The sequence below is a fragment of the Octodon degus genome, unplaced genomic scaffold, assembly GCF_000260255.1.
Source record: "Octodon degus isolate 3935 unplaced genomic scaffold, OctDeg1.0 scaffold00014, whole genome shotgun sequence".
NCBI classification, from domain to species: Eukaryota; Metazoa; Chordata; class Mammalia; order Rodentia; family Octodontidae; genus Octodon; species Octodon degus.
Genome location: NW_004524590.1, coordinates 6,138,348 through 6,138,698, shown reverse-complemented (window position 1 = coordinate 6,138,698; position 351 = coordinate 6,138,348).

Below are 351 nucleotides of genomic sequence, written 5' to 3'. Positions count from 1 at the left end.
TAGGAGACATAATTAGGGATCCCCGATTTGTTAAGATTGACAGCTGTCGGACAGCTTCCAAAACCAAACAAAACAAGTTAATTTGTGGTAAACCAAGAGTGTTCCCCCACATACACACTGTATGCCAAAAGCAGAACCGGGATTTCGAAAAGGGTACTATCTAAAAAGACATCAAAACCACTCCGTCCCTCTTTTTAAAGGCCAAGCCCTTCCCGAAGGAGACCTCCCTCCCCCTGCTTACTAACACCAGGCGTCCTCCCGGGTCGCGCCCGGCTCTGCTCCGCCGCGCCCGGCCCCAGCACCTGGGCCCTGCAGGACCCGCCCGGCGCGGAGCGAGGCGCGCAGCGAGGC